This window comes from Pleurodeles waltl, chromosome 10 (genome assembly GCF_031143425.1).
Source record: "Pleurodeles waltl isolate 20211129_DDA chromosome 10, aPleWal1.hap1.20221129, whole genome shotgun sequence".
In the NCBI taxonomy this organism is placed as follows: domain Eukaryota; kingdom Metazoa; phylum Chordata; class Amphibia; order Caudata; family Salamandridae; genus Pleurodeles; species Pleurodeles waltl.
Window position 1 is genome coordinate 344,207,817 of NC_090449.1, and position 27,788 is coordinate 344,235,604.

Genomic DNA, 27,788 nt, shown 5'->3' on the forward strand with positions numbered 1-27,788 from the left:
TTCAGCCAATGGAGTGCTGATGTATCCTGAGAGGGAGAAAGCCCACTTGTTTCCTTTTGTGAGCTCTGAGGCTCAGTAGTGTGCACAAGTGAGATGACCCAGCCTATACGGGCCTTCATAACATGTTAAAAGATATTGTAGAGATTAAACGTCCCAGAGTAGTGACCACATAATGTAATTGGACAAAATCCTCCGGCTTCCAGAATCTGGTGTTAATGATGATGCAGAGGAATTTAATTTTACAAACTGCTGCTCTTCCAAGCAAGTACAGCTTAGTTTCCTCCAATAAAGCACATCTTCCTGAAAATGTATCAACAAGGTCTCAGGACTACGTTCATAGAACCTGCACTTGACACTATCACAGCTAAGTATCGGAACTCCTTGTTAGCGATTCACAAGAGGCACCAACTGTAAGGATCTGGTCTCCATTCACTTAACAGTACAAATGCCAACCAATTATTCTTAAAGCCAGATAATCTGTGATGGATCTTAATTTTGTTAATTAATCTACTAATTGTATTGTCCAGATGTGTGACATATAAAAGTATATTTTCCATATATAGAGATATGTTATAATTTTACTCCCAACACCGCTTTAGGCCCCAATCGAAAGGTTTATCCTGACCCTCTACACCAAAGGGGCAATGGACAGAGCAAAAAGCAGGTGGGACAAGGGGGTGTCGGCTTATCAAACTCCTTTGGAAACATTTGACATTACCCCCTTTACCGATACTCTAGAAAGGGGGGGGGGGAGGGGGGGCACAAAATGTAGTTCTGACCCACAAAACGTACTGCAGTCCAACACCCATATTCTCTCATGCCTTAAACATTAAGGGCTCTTTTATGGATATGCAATCAAATGCCTTCAACTGCAGGATTGTTGTGGGCTTGTGTATGATCCGATCTCATGACTATTATGCAACTATTTCAGATTGAACATCTTCAATCTGTCGGGCATTAATCTCAATCTGTCGCAATGACTCAAATGTTTTATGACCCTGAGCAGGCAATTAGCAACACCTTTACCAGCAAACTTGTCTCTTTCTTTATTCCGTGATGGTCGTGAAAAAGTTATAATGCCATTTCAGGAGGCATAGGGAATGTTAATCTTTCAAAGTGGTTCTCTGAGGTTTTATGAAGATTAAGATCCCAAGAATGAGAGGTTCAAGTGGCTGTTTTTCGGTGAATGTGACTGGCAAAGATGAGCATTATTGGGTATTCAGAAGTGGATGATGGTATTTCTCTGTAATTTAGAAACAAAGAGGAGGACTAGACCAACACGAGAGAAGGTGAACCATAGTTAAGATTTTCAACACAATACTTTGGCTGATCTTGAGGCAGTGATAATCTTAAACATTCATCTTGTACAGAAAATGTGGAATATATTTGTGAAAATATAACGCAACAGACACCAGCAGACAGCACTGTTCTAGACAGTAAAGGAACATTGTAGGCCCAAATCTAATAATGATCTGAATAAGGTGAAGCGTTCACCTTAGGACATAACGGAATATGTAACTTGAAAGGGTTGCAGTTAACGGCCAACTCATGTTTAGTAAGCATGAAGGGATTTATGATCTTAACACACAGGCTTACTGGCACATATTTTGTGTTTTCAAACAGACTGTAACCTGATTAGACAGTGGGTGCAGGAAATGTAATCCGCTCAGACTACATGGACGTCTTAATGTGACAATGATAAAGCACATTAATAAAGCTTTATTTACAGCAACTATGCATGCATTAAAAAACAAAGATTGGTTAGTTTGCCAAGCATTGTTAAAGCCACAAATTAAGAACCTGTAGGGGTTTGGGTCAGAGTTTAGGGTTAAGGAGTCACAGGTGTTCTAATGTTTTTCTGTTTTCAATCTGTAACTGACATGTCAATTAATATTTGATGTTCTGCAATAATGGATGTGTAGTAATTTAGGTTAAAGTTTAGGGTCACTGGTGGCATGATGTTTTTCACAACGAATGTATAACTATATAGTGATTCACTGTTTGCTGTTTTGTAATAAAGCATTGTGTGGTTTTGTATATAAGAAGCTGTCTGTGTAACAGCAGTTTGAGACTGGATGCCTGCCTGTGTGAGGAGGGTTAATCTTTGTGTCGTGACAGTAAAGAGCTGTCCTGCCAAACAGGAGTCTTGTTTTCCATGTTCTGAATGTCTGAATTATCCTGCAACACTCTTGCAAACTGCAAAGATTTTGTCTCTGTTAGACCTCGTGGAGCTGTTCAAATATATTTTTTCTGATATATGTACGTAGATTACAGCTAAATAATCTAGTTTAGATGCAGTGAACTCCTGTCAGAAAAACACAGCAGACTGACAGCATCAATCCAGGCAATAAGGTCCTAAAGAGAAGTATTTCGTGAGCACCTTTTCTAAGTGATCTTAAAAAAAAATCCATGTGGAATGGGGTATATGCTGCCAGACACTCTAAGAATGGTATGAAGTAAAAAGACACAATAAACAAGGCAGGTAAAAGTGAATTAAGATTTATTGAACAGAGTAGCGCTTTCGCCAAGGAGGAGTTACCTTGGTGTGGCTAAGAGTCCATAAGTAAAAGGCAGAAAAAATAAAAAAAGAGGTAAGCAATGGTTAATAATGTTCTGCCTTTTATTGAAAATGTCTTGGTTTTGTTTTTGAAAAGTTTTTCCTCTCCGAGCCAAGAGAAAGGAAGGCAGTACACTGCGGCAAACATGTAAAACAATTATCATATATTTAATGTTTTCACTCGCACAAACATATTTTCATGCTCCGGTGCCTGTTCAACGGTCAAAATTAAACTCTACAGTATCCCTTTCACATCCTCTGTTACTCTTACTAACGTAAAATGCATAACATTGCAAATTAACTTTATGAATATCAGAGGGATGAAACAAACTGCTATGTTACCAAAACAGATGCATACATCTGTAACATCTTCATAAAGTTGTTTGCCTAATAAAATGTGCCATCACCAAAACAGCGTATTGTTTTCTCTAGACCAATATAGTGTTGAGATTTTATTTTTTAGTGCAATGGTTTATACTATTCCAAACCACCTGTAACAGAAAATGTGTTAAGGAATAGGAAGGGTAGCACAATTTACCAGAGACATCTGTGTATCAAAAGGAAACCATCACTGGCGATACCAAATGTCGGGCCTTGGCAAGCTAATGCAGTGATTTGTTTGTTTTTTTATTTCAAACATATGCCAAAAAAGTGAAAATGAATATAAGAAAGTATGCAGGCACTTAAATAAAAATGTTGCTTATGCTTGCAATACAATTTTTTTATTTTAAAAAACATTCACCAAAGTGGTTGTTTTACCAGTGATGTTTTCAAACAAACCTTCCAGTGCCCCATAAATTGCATTATTATTACTTGTGAAGGACACAAAAATAAATCACCACCTACTCCATTCGGAAGCCGCTGCACTTTAAAAAGCAATGCAGGCAAAATAAAAACTGGGATTTAAAGTTAATATATAAATAAATGCGTACACATTTAACCTGCTTTGCAACAGACTAGAAAGGAAGTATTTTTAGATGGACTTACACAATGCGCACACGCATTGTGTGGTCAATAAAGTTAGGGAAATCATTGGCTAAAGTGCCCTGCCCTTTGCCCCATCCTGTGTGCTGTGGTGGGAGGCAGTAAAATGTGAGTTACAGTTTAACAGTTCAATAGACACAGCCCAATGACCAGACTTCCTTTTCTTTTATTATGTATGATATTTAGGGGGAAAAGACAATAGTCTGGTGAGAGGCCAGGCCTAAAAAGAACCTCTCAAACCAGGAGGATTATAGACCAGAATCTGATAAGGACAGTTTACAACAGCCCTTCTGCTAAACATTTAAGCAACAATTAAGCACTCAAATTAAGAGCTCTCCTTCTGCTCTCTTCTAAAGAATATTGCTGCAAGCTGAGATAAAGAAATCCACAAGACGACTTACATAATCAACAATAATACCAAAACCAACTGCTGGAAATACAGCTAAGATAAATCCAAGGCAAAAACATGCACCACGAACTACTCCTACAGCTCTGCTACGCAAAATAATAAAACATACATGACGCTCATTCATTCAAAGATTTGATGGGGTTAAGATATTTGGAGGGATGGCAGAATGTAACAGACAATTTAAGGCCTGATTTTGACAGATGGTGTACTGTCAGGTGTGGCGACAGGATACTTTACTCCATCATCCTTACAGATATCTTATCTACCAAATTTAGCACCCTCCCACAGACGTATCTAAAAATTGTTAGGAACTGCCATCATGGCGGGTTCCTGTCAATGTTGTGAACGTTTGACGGACAGGTCTATCAAATATGACACGCTTTCATCACACTTTTAAAATGTATAACATTTTTCAAAAACAAACTCCCCCAAAAAATGTAAAATCAATGACCCCAATACCGTGGAAGTTGTTTCGCATGGTGTAGGGGTGTCATATTTATTTTTTCTACCCATATGGTTTTCCTTGGCAGTGAAGGACAGATAAAAAAATTAAAAAAAATAACATATCACTATCCACTCGAAATAGGGTGGATGGTGTTACATGCGTCCCTTCAAATGCCCATACTCCGGGCTGCCAGAGGAGTGTGTCAGCGATGGCGCTACTAGAGTAGGCTCCATCGTCGACATACTTAAGTTCCACCTGCCTATTTATAAGGCAGGTAAACCTTCAGTTTACCACTGGGGTACTCGCTCTTCATTGTGATGGACTGTACAGTCCAGTAATTCAGTACACAAGGGTCTACGGTCAATTACTGTGGTACTTTGCTCGAATCACTACTCAAAAACCACATATATAAGAGGATGGTTTATTCTAATTCGAACCACTACAACCGGCCTCTGACACATCTGGTGTGGAAAATACACCCAAGGATTTTTGTGTATAATTCTTGGTATTGCACAAACCTGTATATGCTTGCCCACCGATCACTATAAGAGTCCCTACAATCATATCACAAACACTGCTTTATTCAGACAGAGCAGTCCTTCCACACAAATTACAACACATAACAAAGACCTCTAGAAAGTCATACATGTCACCAAGTATAACAGCACAGTTAACACCAACACTGCCCACATAGATGATACTGATGAGTGCCATAATCTCCTACATTAAAGGAGATATGCGTTTTGCATAATGCAGTGAATTAAAGTTTGTTGCATCATTCTTTCTCCCACACAATAATTTTGTTTTCATTAACTAACCTGTTCTGAAGATCACAGTGATACTTATAGGGACAAAAATGGCCTAATAATATTCAAATCTTTTCCTGACTGCCTTGATAAAAGTGGACCAACCAAAGAATTATCAACCACTAGCATGTTACCAATATAAAGATATAATTTTATTATGACCAACCTAGGGGATGTACTGGAGTAATTTGGGATCTATTTCAATATCTACCTATCTAGAACACTCCCCTTTGAACTTAACATGAATGTATTTAACCTCCCATTGACTGCCACTTTGTACCTAAAACAGGACGAACAATACGGACTTTATTTAAATTCCACAGACAGATATCAGTATTTGCAAAATATGATTATTTTTCCTCCAAGCCAAATGAAGAAATCTAATTTACAGCCATTTTATTCAAAAATCTGTTCTTAAACATCCAAACCCTCGTTTGACAATTTTACAGTGAATTCACTAATTAATAAATGTTACCCTCTCTGACAAATGGAGAAATAGAACACACTGGAATGCAAGGAAAGTATTTGCTTAAGTATATTAATAAATTAAAATGTGCAAACTATGCTAACAAAGAAACAAAACAGTGAATAAAAAAAAATCCCCTATCACCACCAACATAGAGATAATCCACTGATCTCTCATATCTAATTGTAGAAATGCTATTGTCAACAACACCATCAACTAATTTTTTTTTATATGTTCAATACAAGCACCCATCACAGAACCTGCACGTTGCAGAGAAGCCTGATTGCAACACACATGACTAAATCTTATTCACAACCTTTTTCCACCAAATGGAGAACATAGTTTAATGTATTTATCGGACCTTATCTTATCAAACAAGGTAAAGCAATTATGAGTGTCATACCTGAACATAGGGGAAAATTAAAACTTTCTATTTCATGGCATGGATTTGGCTTTTAAGGCATTAAGAGTGCATTGATCTTAGACTTCCACAGCAAACAACAGATTGTGCTACTAGGTAAGCTAAAATGACCTTCATTAAGTTTTATTTTGTTTTATGTGGAAGTTTCAAATGAGCAAGCCAAGACTCGCGTATCTATTCTTATTTTATTATATCTTTGAATCCTTCAACCTAAGCCCCACCCAAAAACAAATCAGCTGCTTGTTTTTAGTAATTTAGCAAAATAATATATGATGAAAGGTCATTTCAAGTCTCGGGCGTAATATATTTTATTTTTAAAATCTTTAAATTACTTCTGTTGATTCAACAAAACGTTTCAGCTCCCCAACACAGTGCATTTCTCTCCACACAAACACATTATTAAAAACTTTCTTCTGCGATTCTGCTCAGTAAATCCAAAGATATAGTCTAAGTTTCAACATTTCCTAAGTCCCACTGCAGGTGAGCGGTAGCTGTAAAAAGTTATTCTTGCTCAGGTGGATTGGAAAAAACAAATATGCCATGTTTTGAGAACATGCTTGGCCGGATGATGGGTCTGCCTTGGGCTAATCGTCTAATGCTTCTTTTGATGGAGTCAAAATAAAAATATGCTTAAATGAGCCTTCATGTAATTATCGAAAAAGAGGGGCACAGAGAGGAATTGTAACTTATGGCCTTCTTTTGTAGGATGTTGTTGCGCCTAACACAAGAGCTCCTACAGGAAGCTTACATTTGCTTCCCATTGCTTTCACATGTGCTCAGTCAGGATTCGAGTAATTCTGGTTCTGCTTCCAGCTGGTCCAAGAACATGAGGGATAATGATTTGCTGTGGACACATACAGTGTAACAATAGTTAATTAATAATTAGCAAATCAATTATTATGAATACTTATTATGAACACGGTCATAATGTGGCTGTCAGACTGCCATAGTGGTGGCAGTCCTGGCAGTTTTAGGATTACCAGGATTGTAATTAGGCCCTTAATTTCAAGCATAAGAACAATACCTAGTCTCAGTATGTGCATGAGTCCTATTTAAATTATGAAAATAATATAACAGTAGTAAAGTCAAAAACACAGGACGCTATAAAGAACTGATCACTCTGTGATCATCCAAGCGAACTGTGAATACATGTGTATATACATTAAACAATCGACTTTGGTCAAAATAATGTATGTAACAAATTGAAACAATTCACAGCTCCAACCATCAAATGGCATATAAAGACCTTGTCTGAATGGCAGTGTTAACATTTCAAATTCAAATATTAATTAGGGATTCATTATCAGGACAGAAACGACTGTGGAACAATTTTATAAGGAAAAAACCTGTCAGCAGCAAACAAAAAGCAGGGCTTTTATAGGTGGAAACTGTACCCACGGCTTGTTGTAGGAATTCTCACAATCCTCAACATAAAATCTGTTGTTTCCTGCTGGACGTTGATGGTTTGCAAAGCTGGTGCTCCAAAAAATGTTTTGGTCTTGACGACATTCTCAGGCTCTGAGGCCTTTTAATGTATTTGCCTCACCTTGGAGCAGTACATATTTTGTTTCCCTTTAAATGTCTTGTCAACTGATCACTGGCAACAGTTTTGACGTTCTGCAAAGCCTCTGCCCTGAATTTGGTTTAATACACTAATTGTGAAAGGAAACATAAGGAAGGGTCACATATTCATTACATAAATGATAGTACCAACAAATGTTGGATGAAGCTGCTAATACCACATATCTACAGAGGACACATAATAAAAACTGTGTATCTTATTCAAAGAGTTTCAGAAACATTGTCCTCACATAGTAATAAAATGCAATAGTAAAGAGAAGGGCTAATTACTTGTAGATATTATATTAGAATTTAGGTTACAGCAGCCTGTTATGGTCTGGTATTAATAAGAGGGCACACAGGGGAGTGTTAGTTCATGGTGAGGGGCACTGTTAACAATTTTCAGCCATGCTTCAAGGGCAAAGTCCCCCTACCCAGATGACCGGGATGTTGACTTTGAACAAGAATAACTGAATGGTTGAATATGCTGGGAACAAAATCTAATGTGCCAGAGAGCATTTTCTGGACACAAAGGAGGTAAAAGGATCCAGTATATTTTTTGATGCTAGGCAGAAGGATGCCAGACACACAAATTCAGTCAGGCAGACCCACACCATGTAATGGCACCTCCAAGCTTTATTTCACATTTCAGGGCAGCTAAGAAGACCTTTTTGGCTGACTGTGCTGAAAGGCTCTGGAGGACTGACACTCCATTCTATCCATTATTTTGTGTGCTATATCCATCACATGTACAAAGCTGGCCCCACTGATCTGATCATGATTTGAATGGCATGCAGGTGTGAAATGTGACAATCCGGAAACAGAGATCAAGAATAACAAGGTGTGATAATAGCTTTGCTACCATGGGTTTCACCTTCATACTGGATGTGAAGAGCAAGTTATAAATATACATAGTCACTGTGCTCATATGTTTACTGAATTCATGGTGGCGGGGACAGTGTTCCTTATCTGATTAGTTATTTATGCTAGTGATAGACGGCAAATTAGTAGGGATAGTCTTTAAGAGCTAATAAGAACTTTGGACTCTGTTTGTGGAACATGGATGTGGCGGTCACAGTGAGAGGCATAATGAGTATGTTGTGGCTCTGCTGCATGCAGTACCTTGGTGATTTTTTTTGTTTTGCACTATAAAAGTCCACATACATACATAGAAGGATCGGATAAGGAGAGCAATGGTTGAAATGCCTTGATTTTGCCAATGGATTACTGAGGAATCAATTGATGAGTACACTCATTAAATCAACAATCATTGCAGTGGACGTGTGGGATGTGACTAAGTGGGCACAAATACTGAAGGTCAGTAGGCTTAGAATCGGACTGTTGAGGGAACAACAGACAGGCTCAAATTACTAAGATCAAAAGGCTTCGCATACCATTGAACTGAGGGATCAATAAGGGAATATGACCATACAGCTCACAATTAAACCAAGGTATATGAGGAAATAAATGGACACAAATTGTGCCCCATGATGGCCTCAGCAATGAATGACTAATTGAGCAAGTGATGGGCATGTATCGTTCAAATAAACAGTCTTTACTAAAGGATGAATTAAGGAACGAGTATCATTCTGATCTCAAGCATTTGTAATGTTTATAAAGAGAACAATAAAACAGCACAAATCAGTTGTTTCAAGAGTCACCGCAGTAAACAATGACAAAACTGACTAATGGTACCATCAATTCAGTCTTACAAATTTAATAAGTCAGAAAATCATTAAGGAACACAACCAAAGGGACAACAGAGTAGGCAATGAATGATTTTGGAGCCTTCTGATTGCATGCCTCATTTGACTCAAATATCTTGGCAATTAAAATGTTAAGATTGATTGATGGTCATACTCATTCATGTCAAAAGCTTTAGTAGTGAATTAATGGGGAGTCAGCTGATGGGCACATTACTTTAGAAACGTAACCTGGAAGTAATCATGTGAAGAGGTCAACTGATGAATACGATCATTGTATCTGTAGGCTATTGGCCCACTTACAATTTGTGTAAAGTTTACTTCTTGTGTGCAATTACGCTCAGTACATGTAAAAGTGGGCAGTACTCCCACATCCAGATTTCATGGATGTGGGAACATGGGACCAGAGTTTTCTGGCCAGTACAATTGCATTAGAACAGAGTAGTCTGTCCCCATCTCAGCCCAAACCTCAGCAAAGGCATGGGGGTTGGCATGCAACACTCACCCCTACCAGGAAAGATTCTTTCCTACCCTCTTCCATCCAACCCCTCTCTCCACTGTCCTAAACAGAAGTCCTTGCTTACATTTACTACTTGCTCAGAACAGGAAGTAAATGTTTGCATTAAATGCCCCGGAATCAGGAATACTGTGTAGAACTGTACTAAGTAAATACCAGTCTGCCGTTATTTTCGAGGGGTCTAAATCCTAATTGCCAGTATTCCATGCACGGATTCTGATCAGTATCTCTAATTCTGGCCATTTAGAATCTCCCCATAGAGTTCTTCACAACTCATAATAAAGCTGTACGAGAAATAAACTATGCACAATTTCCTGCAATAAGTGATATCATTAGTCTTAGAAATTAATTGCTTAGAAGCATCTATTGATTGACACTTATTTGAGTAGGTGTTGCCATTTACTGTCAGAAATAAATTATAGGGCAAGGATTACTCTGACCATAAATGTGAGAAGCAATTAATGTATCATTACTTGGAAGCCAGGAATATGTTTTTAATTGTCATGAACTTGCAGCTTCCCTTTGGTTCAAAAGGAATGTGTTGTAGTACTGAGGAACATGTCAGTGCCCTGAAACTCCTTTTCAAAATATGTTGGTCTGAAGTCATAGAAGTTGGGAAACCACTGCTAGGAAGCATTCAGACATGAGTGGGCATGCTCCCAGATGGGAGAAGGAGCCTGCAGGTCTCTTCCCAGGCTGTCCGAGTCAAGCCGTCTCCATCTATGAGGTGAAATAGTTTGTCTCTGTTGTGTATTTTCTGGTGGGCGTGAAGTTTATCCTTTCTGGAAAATTTCTTCTCACACTCTGCACATGGAAAGGGTTTTTCTCTGGTGTGAATTCTCTGGTGGATAAGAAGCTTATCTTTTCGAGAAAAGGTCTTCTCACACAGCTTGCAGGGGAAGAGTCTCTCATTAGTATGAATTCTCTGGTGGATACGAAGGTTATCTTTTCTGGAAAATGTCTTACCACACTCGTGGCAGGGAAAGGGTCTCTCTTGGGTATGAATTCTCATATGGATGTCAAGTTTATCCTTTCGAGAAAAATCTTTCTCACACTCTGTGCAGGGATAGGGTCTCTCCCTGGTATGAATTCTCTGATGAATGAGAAGTTTATCCTTCCGAGAAAAATACTTTTTACATTCTGTGCACTGAAAGGGTCTCTCCTTAGTGTGGATTCTCTGATGGATGACAAGTTTATCCTTTTGAGCAAAGTTCTTCTCACAGTCTTTGCATGGAAAAAGGTTCCCTGTGATGTGTATTTTCTGATGGGAAAGAAGTTTATCCTTTCTGGAAAAATTCTTCTCGCACTGTGTGCAAGAAAAACATCTCTCTCTGGTGTGAATTCTCTGATGGATTAGAAGATGTGATTTATACGTGAAACTCTCTTCACAGGTTCTGCATCTATAGAGCGCTTCATTCACAATAAAGCCGTTCTTTGATTGGTAAACTGCAAAAAAAACAAAAAGAAGGAAACATTTAGGGCATAAGTGAAAAAAAACAAGCATAGAATATATTTCTTACTATCTGAAGTTACATCTCATTAGATAACTTTGTCTGTAACTGACCTCAAGCTCTTTTGAGAAATATAAGTGGCTTAAAGCAGTTGTACCAGGAAGTACGCCTAACAAATGACTATACAGGGCAGACCCACTGGCCCTTACTGTGTTGTAGTGGGTAGAAGAGAATGGTCATTGTGAATGACAGAACAACACACCAATGGATGAAGATGGTTGGCAAAACGTAATGATGCACCTAATTTTAGTAAAATTCAAAAGGTTTGACTTAACGTAGACCTAAAAACAAGCATTGGTAAAGCCAATAAGTTGAGAGCTATTGACTTTCCCAATGTGTCTTAGCCATGCTGTACAGTGTGGCTGCTGTTTAGTATGGCTAAAAGTGTGTCATACAGCAGAGTGGCGTGGAGTGTAAGAGTGGAATGGTGAACAGTGGAGTATAGTGTTGCAGAGTTGAGTGATATAGTGTTGTGGATTGGAGTGGCATAGAGTGGAGTGTGTGGAGTGGACTGATGTAGAGTGTAGTGGTGTAGAGCGCAACAGCATAGAATTCAGTGGTGTACAATGTAGCATCGCCGAATGCAGTGGTGTAAATTAGAGTGCAGTGGTGCTGGGTGGAGTGGCACAGAGTACAGTGAGATCGAGTGCACTGGCATAGAGTGGTGCAGAATGGTGTACAATAGACTATAGTGCCGTAGAGAGCGGTGGCATGAAATGGAGTGACCCAGAGTAGAGTGGCGCAGAGTGCAGTGTTGCAGAGTAGAGAGTCGGAGTGCAGTGGTGCTCAGTACAGAGGTGCAGAGTAGAGTGCAATGGCATAGAGTGGAGTAGAGTGCAGTGGCTTAGTGGACTGGTATAGAGTGCATTGGCATACAGTGTTGCAGAGTATAGTGATGTAAACTGTAGCAGCATAGAATTCTGAAGCATACCATGCAGCGTCATATAATGCAGTGCACGTATTACAGTGTACATAGCAGAATGGACTGGTGCAGAATAGAGTGGCATGGAGTGCAGTTGTATAGAATACACTGGAATAGAGGGCAGCGGTGCAGAGCAGAGTGGTGTAGAGTGACAGAGTGCAGTTTCAGTTGTGTAGAGTAGAGCAGAGAGGCGTAGAGTGCAGTGGCATAGAGTGGAGTGTTGCAGAGTAGTGTCCTAGAGTGCAGTGATGTAGAGTTCATTGTAGAGAATAGTGGCACAGAGTAGAGGCGTTGACTTCAGTGGTGCAGGGTTGACAGCCGTGGCATAGAGTTGCAGTGGTGCAGAGTGGTGTAGAGAGCAATAGCATAGAGAAGAATGTTTCAGAGTAGAGTGTGGTGGTGCAGGGTACAGTTCAGAGAAATAGTGGTATAGAGTAACGCCATAAAGTGGTGTAGAGTGCAGTGGCATAGACTGCAGTGGCACAGAGTAGAGTGGCATAGGGTGCAGTGTTTCAGAGTAGAGTGGCATAGAATGGTACAGACTATAGTAAAGTGACCTGGAGTGCAGTGGCATAGCTAGGCATAGAGTGAATTGCATAGAATGCAGCAGTGCAGAGTAAAGTGGCACAGAGTTTAGTTGTATATACTGCAGTGTTGCAGAGTAGAGTGGCGGTAGAGTGCAGTGGTGTACAGTGGCGTAGAAAAGAGTGGTGTGGACTGCAGTGGTGTTGAGTACTGTGGTGCAGAGAAGAGTGCAGTGGCATAGAATGAAGTGGCATTGAGCAGAGTGGTGAAAAAGGGTGGAGTGTGTACAGTAGAGTGTATTAGAGTAGAGTGGACTGGTGTAGAGTGCACTGGCACAGTGTTACAGAGTATAGTGACCTAAAGTTCAGCGGCATAGAATTCACTAGCGTACAATGCAGCGTTGTAGAATGCAGTAGCATAGATTAGAGTGGTGAAGCATGGATCTGTGCAGAGTAGAGTGGCATGGTGTGAAGTGACGGTGAATACAGTGGCACAGAGTGCAGTGTAGATTGGCATAGAGTGGTGCAGAGTAGTGTCACGTAGAGTGCAGTGGCGTAAAGTGGAGTGCTGCAGAATGCAGTGGTGTAAAGTGCATTACTACAGAGTGGAGTGGCGTAGTGTGATGAGTTGCAGAATAGTGTTGTAGAATGCAATGGCGTAGACTACAGTTTGGCGGCATATAGTGCAGTGGCGCAGAGTAACTTTTTTCAGAGTGGAGTGGTGTGGGTAGATTAAAGTGAGGTACAGTGGCATGGTTTAGGGTAGGGTGGTGCAGGGTAGTTGCGTAAAGTAGAGTATAGTGCAATGGCACAGAGTGCAGTGGAGTAGAGTGGAGGTGCATACTATTGATTAGCACAGAGTGCAGTGTTGCAGATTGGTGTAGAGTGGAGTTGGCATGAGTAGACTGGAGTGGTGTAGAGTGAAGTGGTGAAGAGTGCAGTGGTGTAGAATGCACTGCCACGGAGTAGAATGTTTTTTTACTAATAAAACTATACAGAGCACAAACGATAATGTGTGGAAATGACATCACCTAGTGTATTGATTGGTTATGATCATATTAAGGTATTTGTTTCCAGCACACTTCAGAATTCAGAATAAACAACAAAAGTGCTTCATTTGTGCATTGCGAATTCTGATATATTCTAAAATACTTGCACAGGTCAGTTAAATGTTGTGTGCTAGAAAAAAAGCCCTTTTCTGTACCCCAGTATCCAGCAAGATTGTCGCATAAATCCTCTCACTTTGAAGTCAGAGAAACAAAAGTAAACAACAAGCTCCTCAGAAGACAAAGCCGGGCATTTGACCTCTATCTTTAAATACACACGTGACAAGATAATATTCTACCTGTTTGCTGTTGGAGGTCTGTTTTATAATATGTAACATAACTTGTTATAATGAACTTCCCAGGCCCCTTGTCTGTTACTTTAGCTGGTATGCTGTGTTCTGTAGACCTGCATTTTATTGTCTTCCCACCTCTGGACTCATCATTGCCTGTACACCCAACTGCTTCACTTGTAAGTGTTATATATATACATATATAAATCTGTGTGTGTGTGTGTATAATGTTTGTTTTTTCTGAGGTTTTTTTTGGTCACTGTAGTGTTGTTTAACCCAAAAGTTGCCGTTTGCGTACCTTTTTATTTTTTAAAGGTTTCGCGTAAGCGTACAGCCTCTTATATACTTTTAGTATACGTACTTCTGTGGGCTGAAAGCCATTTCATTTGTTCATTTTAGTGTCATTTAAAAATTCTTGCTTGCTAGTGGTCAGTCATGCCTTTTTCTGTCTGGGAGCAGGGATTAACTACTGTATAATACACGCTTCGTCATGTTTATCTGTTCTTTGGGAGACTTTTATTTTTCTTTTCTTCTTGGTTTCCTGCTCCTGTGAGTCATTGTGCTTACAATGCTGAGCTCAGGAGCACTGTACACGCACCCCCCTGCTTCGTCCTTAGAGCCTAAATCACACTCCCCCCCACACCATATTTTTACCTGTCCCGCCACCCAATTACCCTCCTCCAGCTGTCACTTGTTAGCTCCTGTGGCTACTTGCCCCGGACCCCCTTGTTTTGTTTTGCCGCTTCGCGCTCACTGTGGTATGTTGTTCTTTTTTTTTTTTTTGCAGTTTTATGTAGCGTGAACATGACACAAAGGCAACAGAGTGCTTTATTTTTATTTGCAGTTTTAGATAGCTCGATACAAAGGTGTCGCAATGCTTTACATGAGCAGCGATATACAACACACAAGAACACATTAGTTTTAGGTAGCAAAGGGAGATTAAGTAATTTGCCCCGAATCACAGGATGTCGAGCCAGCATTGAGACTAGAACTGTGTTTCCCCAGCTCCAAAGTCGGCAGCTCAGCCCTTACGCCTCATCCTCTCCACTAGGGCTCTTTGTCTGGTGCGTGTTGGGGGCAGTCTGGGAAAAAATCATTTTGAAATTTTTTTTATATAGCACTTGGTAATACAGGTTCTGCCATTTGATAGCGCTGCAAAGCAGGTGCCACTCTTAACAAAATTGCTATAATTCATTTGCATTTACCTTGCAGAGATGAAGAGGTGAAAAAGCTATGTCATGATTGTGATCAGTGACCTTCTCATTCTGTCAAGACCTCTGCAGTGAGTGCATTAACCAACTGACTTGAGTAGAGCTTAACTCTAGGCAATAACATGTGCTCTTGATAACCTCTGAAGGGTGACCAACCAAGCACATAGGTTAGTTCTAGGCAAGAAGATGGCGAAAAGTGTTGTCTCCAAAATGGTCGAAAAGGAGCTGTGACTCCAGACCCAAGCACTTCACGGCCTCAAGCTTGATAGCAAAAAACATCTAGCCTTTGGATGTAAACTGGGCCTCTTCAAATGGAGTTCAGTTATTAGAGGCTGCCATTTTCTAACCCTGTAGCACAAAGAAGCTAATTCTATCACTTCCTCCTCTCAGAATTCACTGGTGTTATGGCTTTGCTAGTCCCCTCACAGTTACTGTGACCTTGCAGATGCCACTTCCAGAAGTGCGGTCTAAACATGCGCTTGAATAGCACTGCTTCCTGTTTGACTAGGCACCAACTCGAATACCATCACCCTGCCCCACCACCATCCCTCCTCCGCTGTTGCTGTCACAGGCACAGAGAGCTTCCCCATCACCATCTGGACTACTGTGTATAATGATCCACGCATCATCTGTCACAGACAGTAATGTTTAACCTGCTCTCCTCTCTTCCAACCCCTGGCTTGATGTAACCACTCCACTAAGTTCCCATGCATCATTTGATGTAAAAACTATGCATTATTTCTGATTGCCATGGCTACCGAGTACATGGAAAATCAATGTCAAGAAAATATCTTTCTGACTTTATCAAGTGGCCCTTTTCTCACTCCTGCTGCAACTGGTGTTCCTCTCAGTGCTTCACCATGCCTCCCCGTGTCTATAGGAATATACGTGTGATTGTTTAATTGGGCACACACCCCAAGGACTACATCTCAAAGTCAATCAAGGACAGTAACAGTAAAGACTCTATGGCCAGAAGATGTTTTAAACAGAATAGTTTGTTTCACAAAGTGTGGACACCAGGACCAGCCACTGCTTGTACATATGTAACCCAAATGTGTAATTGTGACTGAAGTCTTTTATTTTTGGCATATAAAAACAGACAGAATACAAATATATGCTAAGAAGAGTCGAGATTTGACACTGGCACATCATTGATAGGTTATTATAATATGGCTCGCACAGGGCCACAGTGGAAAGACCCTAGACAATTGAAAAAGCGTACATCAAGTGGGTTACATAATTGCATCACACATTTTTGTTCACATTACAAATAACAGAAATTTGAGGTCTTGGCTTTTAAATGAAGGTAGCTAGAATATGGGCTAAGGTAGCCCACAGGCCTAATGTGTCCTCAGCAAAGATGTGTGTGGCAGTAAAGGTTAAATGTTTGTTTCCCAGAGGGGCTAGCTTGGCCATTCATCATCCAGGGTGATACCACCTGAGCCTTTAAATAATATATCACACCATCAGTGCATGGAAGAGACCTGCTGTCACTGAACTAACACACTGAGCCCAGACCACCAGTATCCCAGTTACTGAGAACTTTCAGAACCAAGCAAAAGGGGTGCCACAGCTTCAGATGACGCCATACAGCAGGCAAAAGTGTGCAAAACAAACGGTGAGAAGGTAATATATATGTTTTATCTTGTCTCTTGATCATTTCCTTGTCCTGGAGGCATGACTTGTCATTGCTTTGTGTGTGATGCCATGTGGTTCCTCTGGATTTTGTATGTCAACTGGAAACAGGAGTAGCTACTCAAAGAATGATGTGCTAAAATCACATTGCTGGTGGGACAGTGCCACATACATAACTGATCAGTTACCTTCTGTACTGATTTACATGGTCATAAATGCTTCAACACATGTATTTATCTGCCTCATGTGCTGTGCATCGGTGTCTTCTCTTCAGATCACCTATTATCAGGTCCACTGGAATTATGCAGCAAATGGCGAGCAAACATATGTGGCAGATGTGCGTGAATTATGTGGCCAGAAAGTACAAATTATGCTGCTTAGTGCTGCACATATTTTGCTGTATTGTCATCTAACACACATTAATACGGTCTGAGCAAAGATTTCTCCTTATTAGTACCAGTTTAACGCATGACCACAAGAGTCAGCAACTAAACAATTACCGGATGACCTCTGCAAAGGATCTGCCTCTCTGCAGAATATGCCTGAGTCACAGAACTGCATCATTCCAGTGGCCCTTTCTCTTACTAACATGTACCAAGAGGAGACGCTGCATGCTTAATGTGGGCTACATAAATGATTGTTTTAATTTTATGGCTGTTGTTGTATTATTTTCATTAGTTGTGTGATGGGATTATGAAAAGGAATGCATCTTTACGACTGCACTACATACACATGATGTAGTCTATAGCCTGTGAGGCACTGAGAATTTCTGGCTGGAGCAACATCTATTTATGCTTCAGACTTGGACACATCCGCTCTCAGCATCACCACAACATTGAGCTGTTTCAGAGTATGTGTTCACTGCATCTTCAATAATTACAAATATTCCTGTCACATGACCAGACTATTTCTAGACATCCTCTTTGACTTTAAGAGAGGTCAGAGCTGAGTCACTGCCTGAGAAGGACTTGACTATATTAGCTTATTCTCATTGTGTGTTCTACAACTACACACCAGAAGTACACTAATGTTGTACGCTTTATATTTGTTGCATTTGGGGATGCACAAGTTCCCCTTCAGAGGGTATATGTTCTAACCAAGCCCTGTGTTGTAAGGAAGGTGCCTTATGGAGTCACTTAGTGTTTAGGTGACATTTTTGCCAATTTACCTTAAAAACCTAGATGGGGACTGTACCACTGACACAGTTCTATTTTGCCAGAGGAGCTTAAAATTGCACCACTCCCTGGCCCAGCTGTTCAGACAGAACGTCCAAATGGCTGGGCTAAATTAATTCTCACATTGTTTGTCCTAGCCTTTGTTGGTACAGACAAGCTAAAAACAATGGAGAGGAATGTGCCTCATCATGTCTCAGAATATCGTATTCGATAATACAATTCACACACAGCTGCTTGCCAGCTGGAAAAGGTCTGCGTGATTTCTCATTTCCCGCTGTGCCACACAACCAAACTGTGTCAAAACTCTAAAGGGGACCAAGCATCAGCGTGATATAACACAAGGTACCACCACTGATGCACCCAGTGCCACGACAGTGACATGGACAGTGGCCAGCCTTGGCTGGATCACTGTCCACATCCTGGTCTGGAGGTATATTTTGAATGCAAACTTTTTCCCAGCATCTAATTGGGCACCATGAGATTTGCTTGTTTAAACGATTTCCCAGGAAGCAAGAAGTTAGGCTTATGTGCCCCACAGCACTCATTGTCAGAGTCACAGTCATTTGCATGTTTAAGTTCAACTTATTTGTGTAAATGGCTTGATTTTACACAAGTGGAATATGAATTTGAGTTTGTAACTCAATTTACACACACATAATATAACACCTGTATTATGTAACATTAGGTTGGAGTAAAGCTGCTCTCATGGGTGTGGAGTACGCATTCCACTGTGATGTTGTCATAGAGCATTTGTGCATACTGACAAATGTAGGAATTGGTAAGTACTCATATTCTCAGCCTGGAAATGTTTAGAGACTTACTGTTGTAACAGACTGGAGTAGATGATTTCTCAGAAACATAACCAGGGGAAACATTCCTAAAATTTGTGGAGTTCTAGGAAATGTGCTTCTCCACCCAGAAAGTCTTTTTCATGATGGAAAAAGGGGGAAAAAGTTAGAAAAGGTAAATGTCTTAGTAATCCTATTTTGTTTTTCCACGAGCAGTTACGTATGTGTAGCTGCTTACGATTGTGAGTACTTCTGAAAAGTTATGACTGTTTCAGGGTCCCAGGATTACTTATGGAAGTCTTTGAGAATTCCAAAATCAGAACAGAAAATCTCCCCCTTAATGTAGGAGTAAACTTAAGACTGCAGGTTTTCTTTGTGAATGTTGCCCCTTGTTTCTGGGAAAAAGCGCACACACAAGTGTAGAACATAACTGGAGGAGCAAAGACACCAGGCTGGGTGGCAGCCCAATGCCCCCTCCTCTCTGTGAATATTTGTTACTGTTTTGCTTAGGAAATTCTAACTCGCCATTTAAAATAAAGCCGGTGATGTGTGGTCTGACAGTCTTTGTTTGCTTCTGTCTACTGAAGTTCGGCCTAGTTTGCTAGCTGCATGTCTTTGCATTCGTAAACAGTCATCTGCAGCTTGGGCTGCAAACCCATGGCTGCTTCCTAGCATCTTCTGGTTGAATGTCTTTTCACTTCATAATGTGTATGGGTTGAAAGTACTTATTTTAAAATATTTTAAACACTGGATTTTTCTATTTGCTGAAAATGCTTGCTTTGGGCCTCTGTGGTCATTCTACTCGCTCAGAGAGGAGAGACTTCAGTGACCTCATGAGCTGACAGTGGCCTATTTATAGAAAGCGAGGTGACACAGGAAGCTGTGCACTGCAGAGCAACACTTTTTTTATTTCATTTTTATGCTGTGATTCTTATGTGCTATATACATATTATAGGTATACGTTGAGGTTATTGGAACACTTTATTAAATGTCATTTTAGAACATGCAATGGGCTGGGAAGGCAGGATCCATGACAGGCTTGCAGGGTAACCACCGTGTAAATAAGTTCCATATAAATAATTTTTTCATAATTTATCTTATTTGGGAATCAAGAAACTCTGGCATGGTTCTAGACCTACCTTGAATTCCCAAGAAAAACATAAATTTGAATCCTTTTCATAGTCTGAAAAAATGCTAATGAACCGTCCCTGTAGGAGCCTCACTGGGCCCCACTGGTCTGGGCAAAAAAACACTTTGTCCAAACCCAGGCTTCCCGCTCTACTAAGTGCTTCAGGTGGCAAGGCCAATACTCCAAATTTTGAGTAGCCACTCCAACAGAGATAATTCTCACTTCAAAACCATCAGCCAGTGCACAATTGAATGCCCCAAAAAGGCACTGTCAAGGTCCAGGAGATTCAGGTACAAGTAGAGTCCAGTCATGAATGAGGGTTGTCATGAGACTATTAACCTAAGGAAGTACTTTAAATGAATACAGAGTACCATCCTTTCTGTATTTCCATTTAAAACACTGACCCAAGGTCACAGATGTTGCACCTCGGGAACCTATATTGTCAGGCCCATCTAGCAGTGAAGCTCTGTTTCACCAATCTGCACAAATCTGAAGCCTCCTATTCAGTTAAGCTGCCTCTTCTGTTATTCTCTTTGTATACAGTCAATGTTCTTAAAGGTTAGGCTGGTATTGCCAATGTAGAGGAATAATTCCTTTAAAAGTTTAACACGCAGAAATATATGGTTGCCCCCTTTTCTTTGCTCCTAACTCTTTTGACCCCACTCATTCTCCAGGTTAAATTCCAAAAAGGTGCCTCTTTGTGGCTTGTTTGGTGCTACAAAAGTTTAGGTAAACACACTAGAAAGGGTTGCATCTCTAGAGTATCACAGCCAGTCTGCAGGAATAAGGCAAAAACACTCTCAAGACGGCGGCCTTGTTGTGTCCTCTCTCCTGCAGTGACAGGCCTGAGAGGGTTGCTGTGGCACCTGGCATATATGCACCACACTCCACACCAAAAACATGAGTAAAAGACATTGTCATTTACAATGCCAACAGCTCTTACTTTCACAAATGCAAGACCTATTGCATTGCAAATGCTTGTTATATTATATGTTTGTTTCTCTTCTATGGGGGCGGATCCCCAGACTGTTGCTGCCTTTTTATTCCGACTCCCTCTCAGTTCACTGTGTTGATCATATTTCTACCTGCATAATTATGGGTACATTCTTTCAGATTGTTTGCAACTCTTCTACAGCTACTAATGGGAATTCTGTGATCTCCCTTTTTGCTTTTCCTCTCTTTTATCAGCTCTCTCTGTCCCTTTTCACATTACCTACTTCTATGGTTTTTATATGCAGCTCTTACTATTGCCTTCTGGATGAGCTCATATTATATCTTAAGTAATCATTTTCACACTAATGTTTGCTATCTTTTACATAAATGCATACCATGAGTCATCTACACATTGTTTCGTGGAATATTAGGGTCTTTGTACTCCCATAAAATGCAAACAGTTCTAATACATTTATCAACACTTTAAATACAGATTGCTCTACTGCAGGAAACCAAGCTTTCAGATAAAGATATGAACTCTTTAAAGACATATTGAGTAGGTCATGTTTCCCACTATCTCGCAACTAATCACACAATTAGTGTCATTATTCTATTTCACAAATCCTTAACTCTTCACTTCCATACTGAAGTTAAGGATGAGGATGGTAGATGGCTACTGCGGAGCTAAAAAATCAACAGTGTTTTCACATTTCTATATGTAATGTGTATGATACCGCTAGTGTAGATTTTCAATTGTGGGGAACAATGTCCACCGTTACATTCATGCTCATAAGATAGCCTCATTGTAGGCAAAGAATGTAATCCAGTAATGGACCCTTTGATTGAGCGATGCTCTCAGACAAATATTTTCCTAATAAATGCAAAAAACCTTTGCAAGGGCTCTTCTCTCTCAAGGTTTAATAGATGTCTGGAGATCTTTCCATCAGGGTAGTATAGAATTTACATTTTACTTACCTGTATGTCATTCAAACTCCAGGATTGATAACATCTCTGTTATTCACAATGTTTTATGATCCTTGACCCAAGCCTAAATCGGCTTCATTTTAATCTCTGACCACTCCTCCCCAAGTCACATTATACTCACCCCAACAGGTGGAGATTCAATTATACATTATTGACAGATTTCAACAGTTCTCTCTTGAATTCTTTGATCTTAATCAAATGCTAAAGTGAATCATGTATGGGATGCATATAAGGCAGCTGTTACAGGATTTATTATTGACTATGTCACCTCTAAGAAAAAAATGATCTCTTAAGGAATTGTGCTAGAAAACCTGGAGAAGCCTGGAACATCAGTATTTCACACCCAACCATAGAAACCTGGCCTGTTTCACTACAGCAAAATTGGAATTTAACATAAAATCTATTGAAAGCACACGCAGAACTCCTATAAAAAATGAACACAAAATATTACTGGGGTTTTAATAAAGCAGGCAAGCCCTAGCTACTTACTTAAAGGTTTTTAAAAAACCTAATCAAAAATCATTTTTATAAAAGATATCCGAGGAAACAGCCACCACACCGACTATGAGATCTTACAATGTTTTTTTGATTTTTATACTAAACTTTACAGGTCAGGTCTTTCTCTTTCCAAGGAGGCATTAGATGCCTTTATTACCTTTATCCCATAGAACAAGGAAAGATCAGTTGATCTTTTCTCCTTTGAAGAAGACATCTCTGTCACAAACTCATAGATGCCCTAACTAAACTACCTACAGATAAGGCTCCCAGTCCCGGTAGGCTTTCTGTCGAATTCTACTCCAAATTCTCAAAATTACTCCAACATTTTCTTTCCATAAATAAGGCTTGAAGTTCTTTTCTCGAGGCTATACTTTGTTCAATCCCTGAAAAACAAAGACTGAACTCGGTTAGAAAATTACAGACCCATCTCATGTATCAACAGATTGTAAGATTTACACAAAGCTCTTGGCTCTTCGTATCAACCTTAATGTTCCAGATCTCATTGTTATGGAACAATCAGGCTTTGTCAAGGGACGGCAAATTACAGATAACACCAGAACCATTTTGAATATTATTCAGTTGTCCTCCAAAAACAACTCCCCCATTTCAGCAATTAGTTTAGATGCTAAGAAGTCTTTTGACTGTGTTAACTGTGATTCTATTATAAGAGCACTGAAATGGCACAGTTTTGGGGCAGACATTTTGAAATACAAAGGTTTGCAATATATTCTTCACCAACCACTTTTCTTTATTAATGGTCAACAATTCTCATATTTTGAATGGAACAGAGGCACCTATCAGGATTGCCCACTTTCCATTATTACTCATTTTGCCTTGAGAACCGGTTTTGGAACAAATACGCAGGTCTAATAACTTTGCAGGCTTTAAATATAAAGAAACCAAGATAAAATTCACTGCATATGCTGAAGATATTCTCCTTTTTTCCCCTCCAATCTATTCCTGATTTTTTTAATTTACTGAGGTAATAGTCGAAGATGTCAGGATACACATTAAATATTAACAAATCTGAAGTAAGTACTTCCTTTCAACAAATAGTGTCATAAAGATCTGTTTCAAGACTCAAACTTTACTTGGAATTCTTCATGTATCAAATGTTTAGGTATAAGATATTCCTCCTCTTTGCGCAATACCTTTCAGGTTCATATGGCCACAGCCAAAGAAAATATACTCTCATTATCTAATCTATGGTCCCCTTTATTTTTATTTTGGTGGGAAAGGTTGGACACCATAAAGATGATGATGTTACCTATAATTATTTTTTCCTTATCCATGCTCCCAGTGAAACTTGTTAAACCTTTTTTATAATCCCTAAATAGGTTTAAGCTGCACTTTTTGTGGCAGAATAAAAAATCCTACATTTCATTACAAAAGTTTTTGGTGGTGTGAATTTTCCTAACTTTAAGAAATATCACTCTGCTTTTACACAGATCTGGGCATGTTAGTCAGAGGAATACAGCCCCACCGTCACCATCTGCCAAAGATTAGAATGCTCCCTTTTAACCTTGTTTTTCTTTCATGACATGGCTTACATTTCACAACCTTTTAAATCTATCTCTTCATCTATCATTACCTTTTCTGTGAACATAGCAAAACCACTTATCACAAGTACTCTACCTGAATTCGAATATTTTATGATGTCATTTATTTGGTACAATATACACCTTAAAATACACAACCGAGTTCTGTTATGGAAAGACTGGTATCAATAGGGTGGGACAGGTTTTTTTTCAGATCACAGGCTTATTTTCCCACACTCCAAGATAAATTTGGATGAGATATTTCCTCTCTTCCTAAATACCAACCACTTAAAGCCTTATTACTACAATCTACTCCATCCTTTGAAATTACACACAACCTACAATCGAAGATACCAGCAATATATATATATATATATATATATATATATATATATATATATATATATATATATTCACTAAAAAAAAAACAAAGGTTACAGGGGAGTTACAGTTAGGATCAGAATTTACAGGCACAAAATCATAGAATTTCATATAACTTGTGCCCTAGGGTAAATGCTTCAAACCCCACATCACAATGGAAAAGCAAGAAGAAGACACTCAAAAATGTGGGAAAAGGCAAGGAGAAAGTGGTGACAATTAGGGAAAGACAAGGAGAAGGCACATAAATAATAAGGAAAAAAAGCAAGGAGAAGGCTGTGAAAATGATGAGGGAAAAGCAATGAGAGGGTACACACAAAAACAGGGGAAAAGCAAGGTGAAAGCAGTGAGAATAAGGAAAGAGCAAGGAGAAGGCTCACAAAAATACAAGTGAAAATGGGCACACAAAATAGGGGTGAAAAAGCAAGGAGAAAGCAGTGAAATTGAAGGAAAAGCAAGGATAGAGCACACAAAAATTAGTTAAAAGGGAGGCGTTAGAAATGGGGTCTTTGGTGGCAGTCAGGTTACCCCCTGTCCAAGCAAGGACCCTCACTCGAGTCAGGGTAAGTCACACACAATCCAAATTATCCTGTGCCCACCCTCTGGTAGCTTGGCACTGAGCAGTCAGGCTTAACTTAGAAGGCAATGTGTAAAGTTATTTGTGCAATAAATCATGCAATGACACTGTATAGCACCACACAAATACACCACACAGTGTTTAGAAAAATATATAATATTTATCTGATAAGATGCAGGTCAAAACAATTAAAATGCAATAAGTATGTGTTGAGATATCACTGTAAAAGTGGTACAAAGTGCCTTTAGTCTTTTAAAAGCAATAAATGTCTCTTTCAAGCACAAAGTACCTGGTTCGTGTTCAAAATCTCTGTAAAGAACCGCAGAGGAGGAGATGTGTGGAAAACAAGGGGGTGTGCGTCGATTTCTCGGGCCACACACGGCGATGCATCTTTTAGTTTTCACGCAGGGACGGCTGTGCATTGATTTCCGGCGATCGTCGTGGATCCTCTTCGGGTTGTGGGGTTAACGGATGCCCCAGGGATGATGCGTGGATTTCCGGCGATGACAGGACGAAGTCACAGGGGCTGCGTCGATCTGGTGGGCGCTGTGTGGAAATTTCTACAGCGCGGCAGACGCTGCGTCTATTCGTCTCTGGAAGTCAGGCTGCGTTGTTCCGGTTCGGCTGTGCGTCGATCCAGTAGGACGTGCGCCAAATTTCCGGTTGCTACGCTGGTGCTGCGTATATCTTCAAGTTGCGAAGTCGGGCTGCGTCATTCCCGTTCTGCCTGCAGTGCAGGCTGTGCATCGTTTCTGGCAGGCTGTGCATCAATTTTTCACCGCACAAGGAGTCCTTCTTGTAGAGATGAAGTCTTTTTGGTCCTGAGACTTCAGGGACCATGAGGCAAGCTCTATCCAAGCCCTTGAAGAGCACTTCTTACCACAGACAGAGAGCAGCAAGGCAACAGCAAGGCAGCAGTCCTTCACAGAAAGCAGTCAGGTAGTCCTTTGGCCAGCTAGGCAGTTCTTCTTGGCAGGATGCAGGTTCTGGTTCAGGTTCTCTTCTCCAGGAAGTCTCATAGTTGGTAGGGGCAGAGGCCCTGTTTAAATACCCAAATGTGCCTTTGAAGTGGGGGAGACTTCAAAGAGTGGCTTGGAAGTGCATAGGGTCCTCTTTCAGTTCAATCCTGTCTGCCAGGGTCCCAGTAAGGGGTGTGGCAGTTGTTTGTGTGAGGGCAGGCTACTGTCCGTTGACATGGAAGTGTCAGGACCTCCACCCTCCAAGTCCAGGAATACCCATTCAAAATGCAGATGTATGCAAGTGAGGCTGAGTATCCTGTGTTTGGGGTGTGTCTGAGTGAATGCATAAGGGAGCTGTCAACTGAACACAGCCAGACGTGGATTGTAAGGCACAGAAGGATTTGAGTGCAGATAAATGCTCACTTTCTAAAAGTGGCATTTCTAAAATAGTAATATTAAATCCAACTTCACCAGTCAGCAGGGTTTTGTATCACCATTGTGGCCACACTAAACATGACCCTCCTACTCCTTTCAGATCAGCGGCTACCACTCAAACAGTATATGAGGGTAGCCCCAATTTTAGCCCATGAAGGGAGCAGGCCTCACAGCAGTGTAAAAACGAATTTAGGAGTTGTACACTACCAGGACATGTAAGCTACATAGGTACATGCCCTGCCTTTTGCCTACACAGCACCCTGCCCTATGGGTTACCTAGGGCATACTTTGGGGGTGACTTATATGTAGAAAAAGGGAGGTGTTAGGCCTGGCAAGTACTTTTAAATGCCAAGTCAAATTGGCAGTAAAACTGCACACACAGGCCCTGCAATGGCAGGCCTCAGACAAGGGGTAAGGAGCTACTTAAATGGGTGGCACAATCAGTGCTGCAGGCCCACTAGTAACATTTAATCTACAGGCCCTGGGCACACATAGTGCACTTTACTAGGGATTTATAAGTAAATTAAATAATCCAATTGGGTATGATCCAATGTTACCATGTTTGAAGGGAGAGAGCATATGCACTCTAAAGTGCACAGAGTCTTAAAATCAGCCAAAACAGTATTTGAAAAGTGGAGGGAGGGAGGCAAAAAGTTAGGGGTGACCACCCTAAGGCTGGTCGGTCTAACAGGAGGTAAAAGCAGTGAAAATGAGGGGAAAGCAAGGAAAGCCCACTCAAATAACAGATGAAAAAGCAAGGCGAAAGAAGTGAGAAAGAGGGAAAAGCAAGAAGAGGGCAAACAAAATAGGGGTTAAAATACAAGGACAAACCAGTGAAAATGAAGGAAAAGCATGGAGAGGGCACACAATACACAGGGGAAAAACCAAGGAGAAAGCAATGTGAAAGAGGGAAAAGCAAGGACAGGCCACACAAAAATTAGTTAAAAGGGAGGTAAAAGCAGTGAAAATGTGGGGGAAGCAAGGAAAGGGCACTCAAATAAAAAGGGAAAAAGCAAGGAGAAAGAGGGAAAAGCAAGGGAGACACACAAAAGACGATGAAAAAGGCAAGGAGAAAGCAGTGAGAACGAGGGAAAAGCTAGGAGAAGGCACACAAAATATGGGGAAAAAGCAAGGAGAAGGCACTCAAAAAACGGGGGGAAAAAAAGCAAGATGAAACCAGTGAAAATTAGGAAATGTAAGGAGGAGGCACACAATACCAAGGAAAAGTAAACGACAAAGCAGTGAAAATGCGGGGAAAATGAAAGCGAGGGCACACAAACAACGAGAGAAAAATCAAGGGCAAAGCAGTGAAAATGAGGGAAAAGCAGGGAGGGCACACAAAAAAACAGGTGAAAAAGCAAGGTGAAAGTAGTAAGAATGGGGGTAA

General features: G+C 40.3%; 1 long non-coding RNA gene across 1 annotated transcript in view; it reads right to left on the reverse strand.

Annotated features, from left to right (window-relative positions):
* Window positions 1-2,483: 2,483 nt before the first annotated feature.
* The window catches only part of LOC138261545 (uncharacterized), a 64,035-nt gene continuing 38,730 nt past the window's right edge, over window positions 2,484-27,788 (reverse strand). Inside the window, exon 2 of the long non-coding RNA XR_011199110.1 lies at window positions 2,484-11,314. This is a non-coding gene — a long non-coding RNA (uncharacterized lncRNA). The remainder of the gene's footprint in view (window positions 11,315-27,788) is intronic.